Genomic DNA, 18,667 nt, shown 5'->3' on the forward strand with positions numbered 1-18,667 from the left:
AGAAGTTTCTGGAGAAGGAGCAGGCAGGCCTCTGCACCATTGGTGGGGGGCAGGTGAGGCAGCGGAGAGAACCCTCTGGGTGCCTGAACAGAAGGAGAATCACCCTCTGAATACAGCAGTACTTCCTGAGTCAAATATTTGCTCTGCTGTGCATCACTTAGACAGGCCCAGCCCAGCTTGAGCCAGTGCTGCTTGGCATAGCAGCGGGGACCCCAGAACCCAACGGCAAGGGTAGACGTCTTTCTAGATCCTCCAGTAGAAAAATAATTCTTCTGGGGCTGGGGTGCGACTCAGTAGCCAGGCTCTTGCCTAACATAAATGAGGCCCTGGGTTCCACACCCTGCATAGCAAAAAGTTTAAAAGTGAAACAATTCTTTTAATATGCATTTCTCTAACTGGTGCCAGATCAAAATATTTGCGTAAGTTTCTATCAGGGATAGCCAGATATTTTTATATTTTTTACATAGAAATTATAAGGAAAACGATTATTCTCTAGATTATAAAGTCAAAAAATAAATAAATATTTTATTGGGGGCTTTTATAATAGTTGATTCTTCAAAATTTCAAAAAGGGTGTGAAAAAAGGACATTTGAGTTAATGCAGAAGAACAACCACAACTCATATTTCATATTTTCAGAATGAAAAATAAAAGCTAAAATTTTCACTTGGCATGCACATTTTATCTGCCACATTTTTCAACTTTAGCTTTTTCTCTGATGACGTATCACCCAGAAAAAGCATTGGGAGAGCCACCAGGGGAGGTGTCGGGTCCTTTAGGGAAGGAGCGACAGGGTCCTGGAGCTGGGACCGTCCCCCTCTATTAGAGGAGAATTTAAAGAGGACAATGTGATTATTTTAAAGGTCACGGGTCTCGATGAGATAAGACAAAAGCAGTGGCGATCTCACCAGAGCTGAATTGGATTACAGCCGGTTTTGTTCAGGCCAATTCATCAAAGCTTGTCTAGATTAAATGTTTGAGAAGCCACTGCTCGTGAGTCTGCTAAGGAAACTGTTGAAATGGGGACAATTGCATATCTCCTTCAGAATGCTCTATGCCATCTAAAGATACCGTCTACCTTTTAAGATTTGTCTCTATGACTATGTACGACAAGAGGCCTGGAAGGGTAGACATTATCAGGGATCCCAGAGAAGAATCACATGCAGGTCAGAGAGCTCCCAGGCCTCCTGAGGACAGACCCTTGCCAATGTGATTTCTAACCTATTGAGAAGCCAGCCAGGGGCAGAAGATGACAGCCACAATGACACCTCCATCCCCCATGAAGCCGTGGAGGAGGGTCTCCAGGTCCAGTGGAAGGGCTTCCTACGCTTGTCTCTTGGAATGGGGTTTTGCAATGCCCTTCTGTGGGCCAACTGGCTCTGTAAACAGGGCACCTAGGAAGAAGCAGAACTTAGATTCTCTGGGCAGGTGGCTTACAAGAGGGAAAAGGGACCTGAGCCAAGCCTCCTGGCATAACCCCAAATACCCAGTCAGAGAGTCCACCCTCCTCCCAGGGAGTGGCCAGTGAAGGGCCAGGGGGCCTAGGAGTGGTGTGCTAACAGAGTTCCCTTCACACGTAGGAGGAAGGTCCAGGAGAGGGAAGGCACCGCCCTCAGTCTGCAGCCAACATGGTGCCATGAGCGTCCTCCAGACTGCAGAGCTAGGTCCAGTCCCCACATTCAGCTGCAGGTGTGGTTCCTACCCTGAAGGGCCACAACCAAGTCAGCCCAGGGCTCAGAGGCCAGGCTCTGAGGAAAGCAGGGAGAGGAACGGGCCACTCAAGCCCAGCAGAAAAGACCCAGATCAACAGTCAGTGTGCATCAAATCTTTTTTTTTTTTTTTTTCAGAGATGAGGGAGCTGACTCTTTATGGAATTCCAGATGGAAAACCAGAAACAGCAGCAGGAGTTACAGGGAGACAGATTCTGACTTGGGCTCAATGTAAGGACAAACTTTGGAACAGTTGGGTGCACCCGGATGCACTACCTTGTGCAAGAGTGAGGACCTGTTTCTGGAAGCGTCTTTGCAGAAGCTGGAGGCCGTCTTTCTGGGAGGCTATGAGGGGGTTTCCTGCTCTGGGTGGGAGGAAGAGCCAGATGGTTTTCCAAGGCTCTGGGAGGCTGTACTTCTGTTGACTCCCTTTCCTGAGGCACACTGGGAGTATTTCTGTGCCTCCTGTGCTTTGGGTAGGAGACTCAGAGGCAATGAATGCCTAGTTCTTAGTATGAACCAAGGGCCAGGAACTGCAGAGTCACCATCCACGGAGAAGCATGCTGATCTCTGGGTCATGCAATTGCCCTTTAAAACTCCTAGTGACCTGGGGCACTTTTGACACACTGGCCAAAATGATGGATATTAAAGAGTGACACCATTTACTATTCCAAATTTCTCTGTGCTTACAAACTACTGCAGGCTCCCCAACGGCCCCATGAGGCCTGGCTACCCCCATGTTACCAAGACACTGAGGCTTAGGAACGCATGCAAGTTCCCGCAGCTCACGCACAGTGCTGTTGGGTTCTGGGCTCCCCGCTGCTGTGCCAAGCGGCACTGGCTCAAGCTGGGCTCTTTTATAGACCTGGGCTCTACATGTCCCATCCAACGAGGCACATTTGCCTCTCTTTCCTCTTCAACCTCCTCCTGATTCAACCCCAGGCTCTCCTCCTTCTTCTCCAGGCCTGACTGAGCTCTAGCAAAATTATCTGAATTGAACCTCTTTTCCCCCAGGGTTCCCCCGCCTGCCAGGGATTTCTCAAGGGCAGCAGCTGTGCACTGTTGTTCCTGACACTAGACTGAGTGAAAATAGACATCTAGGAGAAGTTCATTGAGTGAATAAGCAAGCTGATCTTTTCAGGCTCTACGGACGTTCCTCCTGTGACCTCTTTGGATGGACACAGGTATTCCTAAGTGACGATCTGGGAAGCTGCCTGCGCATGGGAACACCTTCCTAGAATAAGGGTTTATTATGCACTAATCAGTCCTGAGTCTTCCGAGAAGCAGAAGAGACAGACAACAAGTTTACTAGGAGAATCGCCTGGGTGGGTTTATGGAAAGAGAGCCCCAGGAGGCCCAGTTCTGACCCACATGAAGGAGAAAGAGCGGAAAACCTAAGGCGGGATATCTTGGCCTGCTGTGCTGTCAAAGGTCAGAAACACCCTGAGGAGCCTTCCAGCAAAGCTAGCAGATGCCCATGTCCTGGGTCTCCCAGCCATGGGCCTGCTGCTAGGCCTGAGCGCTGATGTGGGATTTGATAGATTTCAGAGCACCAAAGCAGGGGCCCTCTGTCATGCCCCAGACCCAAGAGGTGGGTGTCCATGGTCTGTTCCCTTGCAGCCTCCAGGAGATCCACAGCCTCCGGAGCTGTGGGGAAGCTCCACTGTAACCGCAGGATTGACTGCGTCACCACGCTCTCGCCACGATGCTCTCAGGGTGGGGCGTGCACCAGCATCGCATACAGACACGGACGCTCTTTCACCCTGCCACGGCTGTGTTTTCACTTTCAGCCTCAGTGTTAGTCTAAACAGCACACACTGGACGGCTACCCAGGACAGGATGGGCCAAGGGTGCACACGTGTCTGCAGAGCAGCCCCAGTCGCTGGCACCTAATGGGAAGAGAGGGTTTCAAACACGGCTGCTCTTCTGACTACTTGTTTGCACCGTCGGTTTTCCAGGTAGTGTTCTCATCACTTGGTGTGCACTAGGTCATTTAATCTGACTGTTTTATCTCCCCCACCCCCTTCCACAGATGAGGAAACCAAGACAAGGGAGGTCAAGTAGTTTGCCAAGGCCATGAGCCTAACAAGCTGTGGAGCAGGGATTCAGATTTGGTCTAGCTCAAGACCACACCCTTAGACACCATGTTCTACCAAAGCAGAGGAGAGAGTGGGAGAAGAATGTGCTCAAGAGGTGGCCTGGGAAGACAGTGTCATCCAGGCTTAGGCACTCAGCGATTTGATGACAGGAGCAGATGGTGCTAGAGGTGCCCACAGGCCTGGCCTGGGCCCGCAGGACCCGGCCTTCCTCTGCACAGAGTGCCTGCTGTTTGCATGTCTTGCAGCAGCCACCCGGTCAGCAAACTTAGCGTTTCTCTGTGAACATACTCTTGCTTGCATTTTTGTGTGTTTAGACCTAGGATTTCTTTCTCAAGTTTGCATTGCCGGCCATTGCCGGCCGGGTGGCACACGCCTGTAATCCCAGTGGATTAATCTCGGAGGCTGAGAGAGGGGAATTGAAAGTTTGAGGCAAGTCTCGGCAACTTGGTGAGGCCCTTAATAACTTAGCAATACCCTGTCTCAAAATAAAACAGTAAAAACAGGGCTAGGGATGTAGCTCAGAGACAAAGTAACTCTAGGTTCACTAACCAGTACCAAAAAAAAAAAAAAAAAAGACAGTTAAAAAGAACATCCTCTGATGAAGCTGGTAGTTTCCTTCGGGTCCTGTTCTAGTTGGGATTGGAATGTCCCCCAAAGGCTCATGTGCTGAGGGCTCAGTTCCAGCTGAGGGTGCTGCTGGGAGATGGCATGAGCTTCAGGAGGTGGGCCCAGTGGGAGGAAGTAGGTCACCAGAAACATGTCCTAGAAGGGGATGTTGGGACCTGGGCCTTTCTTCTCCCTGTGTGCTTCCCAACCACCCCGAGTGCACAGACGTCCCCCACCTTGCACCTCCGCCATGCTGTCCGCCTCACCACAGGCCGAATAACAGCAGCCTGGAATTCTGAGCCCGAATAAGCCTTTCCTCTGGAAGTTGATTCATCTCAGGTATTCGTTCACGGCCTTGGAAAGTTGATTCATGCAGGTCCCCACTCCAAAGAGTGTCCAGAGAGATGCCCCATTTCACAACACTGGTCCCATAGAGCCCACAGCCTGTCCCACATCGTGGGGTAAGACCAAGGGTGTAGGGCAAGACTCTTGGTTTAAAAGTGATGTCTCCAGGAGATTGAAGGCTGCATGGAGCCTCCTAGCAGGAGAGGGAAGAGCAGCTTCACTCTTGTTCATGCAATAAATACTTCTTGAACACCCACATCCCTATGTGCCAGACACTAAGCCAGGTGCTGGGGAGACGGCACCGAACCTGTAGTGGGACAGAGAGAACACGGTGACAAACAGATCAATGTCTAAGAGGAAGACGAGCCCTAGCAAGAGCAGGGAGGAGGCCCAGAGACTCCACCCTGGAGGCAGGACCGGCCAACGGCATCAAGCAGAGACCAGAAGAGTCGCAGAGCAGGACAGGGCTTGTCCGATGGCCGAGTATTCCAGGCCAAGGGAAGAGCAACACAGGTGTGGAAGAGAAGAATGGCCCATGGGATGGGAGTGGAGTAAGTGGTGTGGACAGCTGGGCAGAGGTGGGTCATGGTGGTCAGGAGCCCTGGGTGAGAACATGGGCTTTCACGGAAGGCAGAAGCTCAACCATTTTTTTTTTTTTTTTTTGGTACCAGAGATGGAACCCAGAGGCTCTTAACCACTGAGCCACATCCCCAGCCCTTTTGTAATTTATTTTGAGACAGGGTCTCCCTGACTTGCTTAGCACCTGGCTAAATTACTGAGGTTGGCTTTGAGCTTGAGATCCTCCTGCCTCAGCCTCCCATGTTGCTGGGTTTACAGGGAGACAACACTGCACCCAGAGGGTCAACCATAGACTTTTTAATGAATAGATATTTTTAGAGTAGATACAGGTTTATGAGAAATCAGGTAGAAAGTACAGAGCCTGCCTGTATCTGGGTTTTCTCCCCAGCACTATTTCTACTAATACTAGCATCTGGCCTCAGTGTGGTACATCTGTTGCAAAAGATGAACCTGGATGGACACATTCTTATCAACTAAAGTCAGTAGTTCACCCTGGGTCTCCAACCTTGTGCTTTATATTCTGGGCACCTTGACGACTGTGTCAGCGCCATGTGTCCACCATTACAGTGGGCTACACGGTGTTCCGCTGCCCCTTGAGCGGCTCCTGCTCTCCCTTTCTCCCTCTGTCTCCGAGCCCTGGCAGCTGCTGATCCTACTGCCTGTGATTCTTCTCGAATGTCATGTAGCTGGACTGACTCGGTGTGTATAACCTCTTCAGGATAGCTTATTTCACTTGGTAATCTGCATTTAAATGTCTCCCATGTCTTTTTGTCACTTGATAGCTTATTTCTTTTGATTGTTCAATAATATTCCATTGTATGAATGTGCCACCGTTGGTTCCTTCATTCACCTGCCGGCGGACAGGTTTGGAGGATGATGAGCAAAGCTCCTACAAACATTCATGAGCGGGCTTTCCTGCAGACACCGAAGTGTATGTGTAAATACTGAGGAGAGTGATTGCTGGGTGGCAGGGTAAGACTGTCTAGCTTTAAAGAAGCTGCCAAACTGTCTTCCACAGGAGGGTGGATCAGATCCGAGGGCTCACAGATGCATCTGGCTGGGCTGGAGGAAAGAGCCCTGGGCACAGAAGCCTGTCTCTCTGGGGACCTGTGAGAGGCAGGTAAGGAGGTAGTGGCAACAGACCAAGGGGACAGCAGGACATGAGGCAGAACACAGTCTGCTTTGACAATTGCATCTGTTTCCCATAGAACTGATCCACGAATCACTGTTTGCACATAGGTTCTGTCTTTTTAAAAGGTGCTTGAACCCCCATCCTGGATGATCTTTGGGGTCACTTCCAACTCTGCAATTAGATCAGGCTTCATTCAAACAGCAAGCAAAGGTTCAAAGAAGCCCCCCCTTTCTTTCCACAGTTCAAGGAGATGGTTTTGTACAATATCTGAACCTAACAATTTAGCCGGATTTTCCTTTGTAGTAATTATGTGATGATCAATGTCTCTGTCTCTCCTAGGGGGGAAACCTACTAAATATATGTTCTATCTAAAATGGTTGTTTTTATTGTTATAAACCAGGACAAGTGAGGTGCTGTTTCATATTTAGCAACATATAATTTACCTCTTGTACGTCTTCCTTTAAACTTGTGGTTACCTTGTCTCAAGGTAAAGTGCAGCAAACAATGAATTATTGTCATTATCTTATAATCAAACCCAGAGCTGCCAACAATGGGTGTCATTATGTCCTAATGGGGGAATAACCAGCCACTTCTACGATGGTCATTATGGCAGCAAAATTTAATAATGCCCTGACTTTTTTTCTCCCCCTTCTTATTTTCAACACCAATTAAAACTGTTTTCTAGTGTTTCTTCCTACATTGTCTGAATCCCAGTTAGGAAAATGATTGCTTAGCAAATGCAATCTGGCAGCAGGAACCAGAGACTCTTCTCCTTTCAATTGTGAGCCGGAGAGAGCATGCGGGGCTTCCTGTGTGCCGGGGACATTGTGCCCACCTAGGAGAGGGGGAGCGGGGGAGAAGGGGTCCTCAGCCCTGTCAGGGGGAAGAAAGAACTCTGTGACCCTGTGGTAAGTGGTCCTGCTCTCCCCTCCCCGCAGAACCTCATGAAGTATCATTCCCAGTGTGGATTTGGGAATGAGGAGGGGCGTAGGCAGAGGAAGGCGTGTCTTAAGCAGACTAAGCAGGAAGAGCGAGCCAGGATCTGAGCTCCGAAGGAGGAGCCTCAGAGACTCCCCTGAGACCCGCAGGTTCGCCTTCCTTGTGGGCCAGACACGCACGTCCCAGGCAGCCAGGGAGCCCAGGCCGTTGTGTCATACCTTTGAAATGTGTGCTTTTTCCATGGGTCAGTCACGGTGCCCTTGCTGGGGACCTATGGCATGCTGGGGATGTTCTCGCTAACAAGACTCTTGCTGCTCGCCGGTCCCCACCAGCCTGTCTTCCACTCAGACTCGAGCTGCGTCACAGGCTCCTGGACCAGGACCAGCCAGCGATGGCCTGCAGGCCACCGGGCTGGGCATCCTCTCCATGGGGCCGCTGATAGAGAGACCTGCACCACTCTCAGAGCTCTCTATGGAAATGGCGCTGTGCCCCGTGTCCTAGAACTGCTGGGACCCCTGTGCTGCAAGGCTCAGGACAGGGACAGGCCTGGCTTGCCAGTGACCCTCTCCTCAGGATGCGCTCTTTCCCATGCTCTGCCAGCTGCTTTGGGGCGCTCCTGGATTCCTGGAGGCTCAGGTGCTGCCACCCCCACCACCCTGAGGAGGTCAGAGTGACGCTGCTCTGCTTGAATCCTACATACCTGACCCAAACCGAAAAGCTGAGAATCAGAGATGGACGACTTCCAGGTCAGCCCAGGAATGAATCCAGGTGGTTTCTGAGCATAGTTGGCTAGAACAGGCCAGGCGTGAAGCAGCGACCCCAGGGACTTGAACCCTTCACTCTGTCTCCAGGGCCTGGGACCTACTAGGTGTTCACCAACGCTGAATGAATACACAAAATAACAAAGCTTAGAAGTTGTCTAATGTAAAGGTTACTAAGTGTCCAAGTCACAGATCCCTAGACATCCCATAAAAGCTGGGACACTCTACAAAAATGCACATCCACCTCAATCTGACACAAAATGAAGGGTTTCGCAGCTCTTTCTGAAGAGGGGCAGAGTTCATGCATCCAGATTAAGACCCTCATGTGTCCCTCAACCTCAGACAGCACCCAAAGGGTAAAACTCAGACTGGGGCAGGTCATCAGATCTGCCCAGGATCCCACATGCCTGAGGGGCTGGGCTTGAACCCACCACCTGCTTCTCCTCTGGGCACTTCCTCCAAGAAGTCCCAAGTCCTTCGGTTTCTCCTGTGTTTCACAGCAAATAATGGGCCCCTCAGTTGGTCAGGTGGCCATTCAACTTGCATCAAATTCCTGATTTTAATTTTTCTGATATTCCCATTAGTAATGTCTGTTTAAGCCACCATTTGGTTGTCCAGTGTTAAAATGTCTTTGAAAGAAAAAATGAATGCAAATAATTAAAAGAAAAAAAATCCAGAGAAAGCTATCCATTTGTCAGACCTGGCATAAAAAAATGTCTCAAAATGCAGTGTTTGGGATAATAAAATATATGAAGTTTTTTTAATAAATGAATTCCAATAATAATCATGTCAGATTATGCAACCCTATTATTCTCTCTGGAGGCACCGTGATAAAATCTTTCAGGCGTCCAGAAAGTTCTACAGAGTGTACTCAGGTCAGAATGTAGACCAATGCGTGCCCCAGAAAGCATCTGAGTGGCAGCCTTGGTCCTCAGGAGGCGTCCAGTTTAAGAGAATAAAAGGAAGAAACACATCAAGGTCAGTGCTGTGACAGGGAAAAGGCAGGCCCGAGGTCCAGGCTCAGAGGGTCTCCCACAGCTGAGGTCCACCTTTTCCAGAGGCTAGAGGGTTGGGCAGGGCCTGTTTTGGGAGGGCCTTGGGAGCTATCTGGACATATTTCTAAAAAATATTGGGAGAATATAGGCTGAGCACAGAATGGGTTGTAGGGATGCCACATTGAAGAGGAGATGACGGGGGACAAGGGAAGCAGGGGACAGTCGGTGACAATCCCAGGAGGAGGGTCATGTGGAAAGGAAGAGAAGAGCAAATGGTCCGCAAAGGCCCCGAGGGTGGGGGATGTCAGCACCAAGCCCAGGTCCAGTCGCAGGGCCAGCCACTCCTGCTCGATTCTGGAGGATCATGGGCTGGACGGCTGGGTGTGGTCGCCCTCAGTGCCCCAACTGCACCACCTGCTTCTTGATGCCAGAAAACGATAAGATATAAATCACATCCGAGAGTTGTTTGTTTTTTTATTATTAAAATGTTAATATTTATCTTATCACCGCTTGTTTTGAAATGGGATCAAAGAAATTAAAATTTTAAAGTGAGCTCGCTCACCTCAATGGAGAAGACGCTGTAATAAGATAGATGGTCCTATTTTAATGAAAATCTCCCATGGACACCCTGTCCAGCCAGCACTGGCAGGGTGGTTAAAATTGCATTAAAAAGACCAAAGTCTACTTGAATATTCTATTCCAGTTTTGCAGATAAAAATATATGCAAATTCAGAATTTAAATACAGTGCCACTGTCAGAGGCCTCAGTCAGTGGCAAAGGTGGCTGCCGAAATTCGCTGAGCTCTCAGAAGCCGAAGGCTGACAAGGGCCACCGGGCACAGCCCTTGTGATTTGGTGACAGAGCCATCCTGGCTGCTTCATCTTCTCGTCCTCATCTGGTGAACGTCCCCTACACTCAGGGGACACGTGGCAGTGTCTGAAGACCTTGGGGTGGAGGCTAGAGCTGGTCCTCACCTCTCAGAGTGCCTGGCGCAGCCCCACGGAAGGCTGCCTGACAGGTCAGCAGGCTGGGGGTGAGGACACCGCCCCAATCTCAAGACAGCAAAGGTGAGGTGAACACCTCAAAAGGCAGGCGTAGAGTGAGAAGGGATCGGTCATCGTCATCCCTGGAGGCCTCCCTCTTGCTTGGCTCTGAGCCTCCAATGAGCTGCTGGCCGGTGTGAGGTGCGTCAAGGGAGCCGGCTCACCTTCTCGGCAGGACCTCCCTTTCCCACCTCCAGGACAGGTGACCTTTAACCTCCTCCCTGCCCAGCGCTGCTCACCCACAGAAACCTCTTCTCCACTCACAGCTGTTCCCATGCACCTGTGCCCACCTCCGCCATGGCCTCCACCACAGTGCCCCTGCTTCTCACACACATGGGGACTCACACGAGTTTGTGCCTGCACACATACAGGATCTCACAGGAACTCACACGTGCTCATGCCTACACACACCCCCACATTCACAGGAACTTACACATGCTCATGCCTGCACACACACAGGAACTCACATATGCTCGTGTGTGCACACACACTCACACTCATATGTCTACACACTCTCAGACATTCATGTACTCAAACCCACTCAACATGCACACACTCCTGCACGGGCATAAACATACAAATGCATTCACACACACATGCACACATCTAAGCATGTACACACTAAACATACACACAGTGGTACTCACAAATGAGCATGTTCCTAGACAGGTATGGGTGTACAAATGCATTTGCACGCATGCATGCACACATCCAAGCATGTACATACTCATACGTGCACACTCGAAGGCCCTCACATGCGCAGCTTTAATCACACCCACGCAGATGCACACATATGGAAGTGCACACAGGCATTCACACTCTCACACCACACACACTCAAGCGCAATGGGTACAGGCATGTGCACACACAGCCTGTCACATGCACACCACATGACTATCACATGACTCCTGCTCCTGGTCCCTGCTCCACTCAAGTCACCTGCTCCTCCACGGGGCCTTTTCTGACCAGCCTGGCCCCTCCAGGGTCAGGCATCCTTCCTCTGAGCTCCCTGCCACTTGGGCATGCCTTTGGCATCTACCAAATGTGTCATCCACACCAGGCTCTGAGCTCCCAGGGAGCAGCCCCAGCACAGCTGGTTGGCAGGAAGCAGGAAGGGATAACTGAGCTGGGCACAGGACCCTGGCACAGTAGGCCACCACCCATGCTGTGCCTGCACCCCAAGGCCCCTGTGGAGCTTCTCCACCAGGAAGACGTTAGACAGCGAGGGCCACAGAACCTCTCCAGGGGAACCACTGAGAGGTGCCAGGTGGGCCTTTCCTGGTCCCTGAGCCTGGCAGCTCCACACAGCCTGCCATGGACACAGGCACCGTGGTACTCCCTGACCTCCCTCCCATCTGCACCTCTTCCCACCAGGTTCCCCCTTTTGTGGTCTGTCCCCAGCCCCCGGGCTCCCCTCCATCCAGGAGCTGACAGACCCCCAGGCCCAGGCCCAGGCCCTGGAAGCCAGCACCCACATCAGGCCTCAAAGACCTAAATGTGCTTGGTGGTGGTTGTTCTTCTCTCGCCTTCACATTTGCATGGAACTAGCGAAGCTTTTAGTCTCTGTGGCTCAGGCAAATGCATTAAAAAGATGAACATTTTAGTTAATGTTCTAAGAAGATTTCCAAAAGCAGTTCTGATTGTGTACTATTAGCATTAATTAATCTCTAGACTGGGACCCGCCGCTCTATTAGGGGAATGCATATTTTAATTAATTTCTCTGTGCTGCTGTGCGTGGGTTAAAGGTAGTTGGTGGCTTTGTCTGCCTCAGCCCTATCATATGACTCAAGGTACCAAAGAAGCCACAGGCACATGGACGCAGAGCACAGAGCCAAAGCTGACCACTGGCCAAGGAGTCACAGGAGAGCTACTGGGAGCCAAGTGACCTCCGTTTAGAATCCAAGCACCTACTTCCACACAGGGACTTGAATGGAGTAATAGAGACACAGTGATTCTGTTGACCCTAACCCATAGGGCAACTTTATGCAAACTTGACATTGAAAATAATGCCATTTCTTTTTGAGGAGGGCAGTCCCACAGTAAGTGAATTGCTTAAAGAACAAACTTGATGTTGACTAGGACCCTTGCACGGTGAACATCCTGTAAAACTGTAAGTGGCATCCTAGATTGACAAACATGCTTCTTATTCCTGACCTCTGAGAAGATGCTTGTCCAGGAAATCCCAACCACCTTTGCCCTCACAGTGGGTATTTATCTATAGCTTTGTGGCATTTTTCATATAAGTTTTAGTGGGTTTTAGGTAATTAAGTGGACATCTATTGGAAATAGCACACACACATGTGCACACACTTACACATGTGAACTTGCACAGGTACATGCTTCAAACCCCACTCCTAGCACCCTTTTCTGCACATAGCATGTGAAATCCAATTGACAGCCTTCCCATGAGACATTACATTACCCGCAGATACCAACTACATCTTTCCTTCGGTTGTGTGTACACAGAGCATTCAAATGTGTGCATGTCCGGGTGCACATGTTAACACGTAGATGGCTCTGCCCTTGAGCAAAGCAGGAAAGAGGAATAGCCACATGCTCACATGTACTTAGGCAAGCACGTGTGTTTAACACGTGTGCTCTGCATGTGTCAGGAGGTCGATTGATGAGGGCTTATGTCCATATGTATACACTCTTGAACACACACAGGTTTGTGGCACATAATGGGACATATATGGGACATGGGCATGTTTATGTGAGGTGCATGTGTGTGTGTGTGTGTGTGTGTTTACACGTGCAAGTGCTCATGTGTCATCAATGCATGTGTTTTTACCCTCACAGGACAGTTTGGGGTTGGAGGGGTGGTGTCCCTTTCCCAGAGAAAGGTGGAAGACAAGGGCTGAAGGGGTCGGTGCCTGTCGAGTTGACTCACTTTAAACACTGGCAACAGCCCCACGGTGGCGTCTGCTTGGGCTCCCTTGGCCAGATGGTGTCATGTGATCTCCTGAGCGGGATGTGAAGCTGGGAAGGAGAGGTGGGCTGCTGTTCTTTGTTTAAACTGGGCTTGACGTGAACATGGATGAATCAGGGCTTTATCACCCAGAAGACGGTGGAGACCCTGGGCAGTGGCGACCCTGCCGTGCCTGCTCTGTGTCTCTCCACCAAAGCCAAAGCAAGTGCTGGAAAGGCACACGTGCCTGCCCCGGGTCCTTCTGGGGACTTCACGTTGTCGTTCCTCACACAGCAATTTTGACGTGGACCGGGAAGACAACCCCTGGGGTCACGGGCTCCGACAAGCACTCACTCAGGCTGCTCCGCCGTTGTCTTCTTGCGTAGCATGGCAGGGGGCTCTCGTCATGCCTCGGGTCTTACTGATTTGTACAAACGCGTTTTCTCTCTCACACTTCTCAAGAAGATCGTTTGCACCCCGATCTCTTTTGTGCAGTTCACTCCCCCACATCACCGGGCTCATGGGCACTGTGAAGGTCAAATCGCTCAAATGGATTTTTTAGTGTCTTCGATCCAAAACCAACAAAATCCAAAGCCAAGAGACAAAGGTGGGGAATGGGAGGCACAGGGTGAGCAAGAGAAACCACCCAACCTGACCAACCATACCCAGATAGCCGGGCGCCACGGGACCTGCTCACTGTTCCTGCTGCCCCCAGACACTCCTGACCGACCTCTGCTGCAGAGGTTACCCATCATTTCACAAATCCATTATTCAACAGTCTGCTTAGGAGAGAGGGAAAGGGAAGCCAAAACATCCCACAGGCTGTATTTGAAATTGTTAAGTGAATTTAGTTCTTGGAAAGGATGCCACCTGGGTGCACAGAGACCAAACCCTCCAGCTCATCCACAAAAAAGAAACACCCGGCAAAGCTCTCTGCACAGGGCGCCTCCCACACCACCAGTGGGGGCATGCACCGTGGTTGGGGTAAAACTAGTTGAATCTGCAGACAACTTCACTGGAACAACTTTGTTCACACTCAGTAAGAAGGATGTCCACGTAACCTGGTTGTGTGCAAGGATCCAGCAAAGCAAAGGTCTCTTTTTGGTGTGATGGCTAATTTGATGTGTCAATTGGCTGGGCTTTGGTGCCTAGATATTTGTCAAATATTGTCCTGGATGCTTCTTGGATGAGATTGATTTTCCAGTTGGGGGGCTTGGAGGAACGCAGACTGCCCTCCACAGCTGAAGGCCTGAGCCTGACTCCCCTGAGCCAAAGGCAATTCTGCCCACAAATGGCACTGGCTGCCCCTGTGGCTCTTCCCTGGGTCACCAGCCTGTGGGTCCACCCTGCAGATTTGGGGCCTGTACTCCTGTAATCACATGGGCCCGTTTCTTAAAATAGATCTCCCTCTTCATGTACATGTGACCTGTTGGTTCTACCTCTCTGGAAAACCTTGAGTAGCACACCTGGAGACCCAGGTCAGGTTCAGAGTCAGCGGTCCCTGGAGTGAACCCTGCCCAGGAAGGGTTCACGGTGCAGAAACGGAGGGCGCAGAAACAGAAGGCACAGAAACAGAAGGGGCCATGCCCAGTCCACTTGGTCACAAAGTTAGAAAAGAAGATCCCAAATTCTGTTGCAAAGTGGTGACGTGATACAAAGGAGGGCAGTGACATATTCCTAAGAATGCTGAGCAGGATCTGAACCCAGCCTGGAATCGACACCTGAGCTGAGCCCAGGAACATAAGCAAAGTGCCCGGCTGTCGTGTGGCTTAAGGTGATGGAGACAGAATGAGCTTGGTGTGGAAGTCTGGCCTCCTTCCCCTAAGACAGGCAGGCAGGTGGGCAGGCGGGGGCGGGGGCCACCAGAAGAGAACAGGGAAGCGTGGGGCTCATTCCCACATCACTGGGCTGGCCATCCTCTCCCATGCTGGGGCTGCCTGGATGTCATGGGTCCAATTATGTCCCAGCGTGACACCGAAGGCCTGGGCCCTGGTACCTCGGAATACGACTTTATTTGGAAATAGACAAAGTTCAAACGAAATCACATGGATGGTCCCTGATCCAGTGCTCTTTGTGTCCCTAGAAAAAGAGGTGCTCAGGGCCCAGACTCACAGAGGGAAGACTGTGGAGGACACAGGGAGAAAATACCATCTACAAAGGAGAGTGAAAGGCCTCAGAAGAAATCAGCCCTGCTGACTCCTTGGTCTCAGCCCTGCAGAACCCAGAACTGGGAGAAAACAGACGTCTGTGGTGTGAGCCACCCAACCTCTGGTGCTCTGATACAGTGGTGTAAGCAGACTGTTCCAATCCCATGTGTCTGCCCCAACTAGCCATGTTCACTTCTGAAATATTTACTGTGCATCTGCTTTGTGCCATGTCTATTTTAAGCTCCACTAAGGAAGACTGACAAGTTTCTGCCTCGAGGAGTTTATTCCAGCAGAAAAGAAAGGAAATACAAAGAAAACTCTAAGCAGGGGCACTTCAGATGGTTACAGTGGCTCAGAAAAACATGGGATCTCCAGGTATGTGAGGAGGGCTTAGCTGCAGTGATCAGGGAGGGCCTGGGGAGGGGAGACTGGGATCTGGGAACTGGAAGACAGGGGCGCCCGGTGCAGATCTGGGGGCAGAGCATTCCCAGAAGACGGAAGGGGCCTTCAGAAGTCCAGGGTGGTGAGAGAGTCGTGAGCAAGGGTAGAGGGGCCACTCAGAGGCCATGCACCTCCTCCAGGTGGGAAACGGAGGGTCATGATCATTGTGCCTCTTTCCCTGGGCTCAGTGAAGGAAAGAAGGAAATGCAGGAAGCAAGGGAGGGAGGAAGGAAGAGGAATGATCCCAAACTTATATAAACCTGCTTCAAATGGGACCAGGTGCGGTATCACCAAATTCACAAAGCAGGTATGTTTCCCAGAGCTGCCAAGAGCAAGAAAAGCAAAGGAAGAATGAGCAAGAGAAGCACATCCGTTCCCCACCCCAGGTCCAGCCCGGCTGCTCCCCAGAGTCCAGCCAGGACCACCGCAGCACCCATCTGCTGCTTATGGAGAAGGCAAGTGATGATTTTGAGCCCATCACGGTTTGCAGAAGACTCCCTCCATTAATATAAGTGGAGTGGCAGGAGGGTGCTGCTGTTCCGAGTGCAGACTGCCAGGGACCACACCCTGCAAGGAGTTGAAAACAGTAAGCACAACAAGGACTGGGTCTGAGAACCAGGGTTCAGGCCATCAGGTGGACGTGGAAAGAAGCACCACAGAACACGGCTGACCCAGGGTTGCTGTTGTGCAGGATCCCATGGGCAAGCAGGGCACGGCTGTCCTCCGAAACTGGGGCCTCCACAGGTATAGTCCAGCTGGCTGGTGAGGACATCTCGGCTTTTGAATGCTAACTACTAGTTTGGAGGGGAGCACATTTAACTTTTACTGAGCACCTACTGTGCACTGCATGCCCCTACATGTTACATTTCTCATCAAGTCTTATTACAATCCATTTTACAAATGAGAAATAGAAGCATCAGAGACCTAAAGGAACTTGGTTCAAGACCAGGTGTTAAAAGCAGGGGAATAGGGTGTGGTAGTGCACACCTATAATCTCAGCAGCTCAGGAGGCTGAGGCAGGAGGATTGCAAGTTCAAAGCCAACCTCAGCAATGGCAAGGCACTAAGCAACTCAGTGAGACCCTGTCTCTAAATAAAATACAAAATAGGGCTGGGGATGTGGCTCAGTGGTTGAGTGCCCCTGAGTTCAATCCTTGGTACCTCTCCCCAAAAATAAAATAAGCAGGGGCACCTGAGTTGACTGTTTTCCTTCCTCTAAGTCTTACAGCCTCTGCAAAGAGCCCAGTATGTGAAGCTTAGGAACACCCTAAAGATGCTTCAGAGGGAGAAGTCCTGGCCTCAGAGTCAGAGGGCAGGACTGCACGGCCTGGCACGGCCGCTGGGAACGCAGATTCACTTGTACAGACAGTGACAGTCCACAGCAGGCCGAGTGCTTTCTGGTGGAGAGCCCTGCTTGACGCTTTGGGCGTGCACTCGCTCATCTCTTCATCCCACTACTCCACACAACGGCCGTTATCACAGGGGAGGAAACTGAATGCATATGAGGCAGCTCGGATGGGCCGGGAGAACCGACACCAAAGTTCCCAGGAATTCTACAATCCAGTTGCTAAACACAGATAGCTGTTCAAACTAAACTATGTAAACTTCTATTTCAATAAATTATATTAAAAACAAGGGTAATGAGTACCCCAAACTTGCCACTTTCCAATTACTTTACTGTAGCTTACTGTAGTCTATGGGCTGAGGTAACTGGTAACTGTTGGGTCTAACCCACTAACACCCACATCAGTCACTGCCAGCTCCTGCTCAGTGACAACACCCGGGTAGCTTGAAGCCAGCCATTTCAGAACTATTGACAACAGAAAAACCATCAAATGCTAACATCAGGGGAATTTATATATATAAAATCAATCAATCCTTAGTACCTCCCAAAAAAAATAAATAAGCAGGGCACCTGAGTTGACTGTTTTCCTTCCTCTAAGTCTTACAAACTCTGCAAAGAACCCAGTATGTGAGGCTTAGGAACACTCTAATATATATATATATGCAGTTGTTAAACAGACATCGACCAGTAACCATTGGAATTCCCCCTATTCCAATTTAATGGAATGACCCCCTATTCCATTCAAGGTCAGAGTCAAGGAGGAAGTACGTTAGGTTCACTAATTCATGAAATAGACACCCTAAGGACACTTCAGTAGAAGTGGAATAGGAAGATGTGCAGAAAACAATAACAAAAATAAATACTACAATTGAGATAAAATAATAGTGACCATTCTCAACCAATGAGGGGCATTATTTAAAGAAAGAACATCTTAGAGATTCAGCTTACACACAGTCAGGCCGCAGTGTCTCAGCTCTCCATTGTGTGGCACCAAGATCATTTCTCACCCCAGGCACTAAATGCTCCATCAAAGGGAACACAGTGTCCTCTCTATTCCTAGAGGCCTTCAGTCTGGAGAGACCATTGTCCTTGCCTCCAATGCCTCTGAAGGAGATAAAGCCATGGACCGTCCCCTCAGAGTTCTTGAGCGTCAGAGGCATCATTTGAAATGGCGGGAATCGGGTCATGCACCACACCCAGGCTCAGTTAGGTCAACACTCCTCGTTCTGCATGACAATCTTTTTTTTTTTCCTCTTGCTTTCTGTAGTTATCAAAATCAGTGTTGTTGGTGGTGTGAAGAGCCACGCTGCCCAGGTAGCGTGGCAAGGACAGGGAGAGACAACACGGGTGGCGTTCCCTTCCACTGTCGCCCCTCCCAGGGTCTGCCTGTGGGATGTACACTTGGGGTCCAATCTGTATCCCTGGCATGGGAACCTTCCGGAATTCGCTTCCTGCCCAGCTCTCCTTTAATGGTTTCCTAAAAGCATTTTGGCATGTGGGAAGGAATGGCATGGTGCCAACACATCACCGTGGACAGAGCCTGTAATGAAAATGTCTGGGAATAGGGCCCCGGATGATGGAGCACCAGCCAATAAGCCAATGACGGGTCCCAGTGCGCTTG

Source organism: Callospermophilus lateralis, chromosome 3, assembly GCF_048772815.1.
Source record: "Callospermophilus lateralis isolate mCalLat2 chromosome 3, mCalLat2.hap1, whole genome shotgun sequence".
Classification (NCBI taxonomy): domain Eukaryota; kingdom Metazoa; phylum Chordata; class Mammalia; order Rodentia; family Sciuridae; genus Callospermophilus; species Callospermophilus lateralis.